Here is a 364-nt window from a genome sequence, read left to right on the forward strand (position 1 = left end):
GTGAAAATCTCCTAAGTGTGGACTTATAAAGCAGAGCCTTTAGTCCCGGTTCGTGGCAGCAACCGGGACTAAAGGTGGGCATTAGTCCCGGTTGGTGCCACCAACCGGGACCAAAGGCCACTTTTCAGCAGCATAAAGGGCGGGAAGCGGCAGCCTTTGGTTCCGATTGGTGGCACCAACCGGGACCAAAGGCCTTGTGCTTCTGCGCCCGCGTCGAAAGTTTAGTCCCACCTCGCTAGTTGAGAGGGGTGCGCAGTGGTTTATAAGCCCCACTGCTGCACCCCTCTTGAGCTTCTCTCCATTGCAGGCTTTCGGGCCTAATTGTCACTGCTATGCCTATGGGCCTACTGGGCTTCCTGCGGGC

The sequence above is a fragment of the Triticum aestivum genome, chromosome 7A (genome assembly GCF_018294505.1).
Source record: "Triticum aestivum cultivar Chinese Spring chromosome 7A, IWGSC CS RefSeq v2.1, whole genome shotgun sequence".
In the NCBI taxonomy this organism is placed as follows: domain Eukaryota; kingdom Viridiplantae; phylum Streptophyta; class Magnoliopsida; order Poales; family Poaceae; genus Triticum; species Triticum aestivum.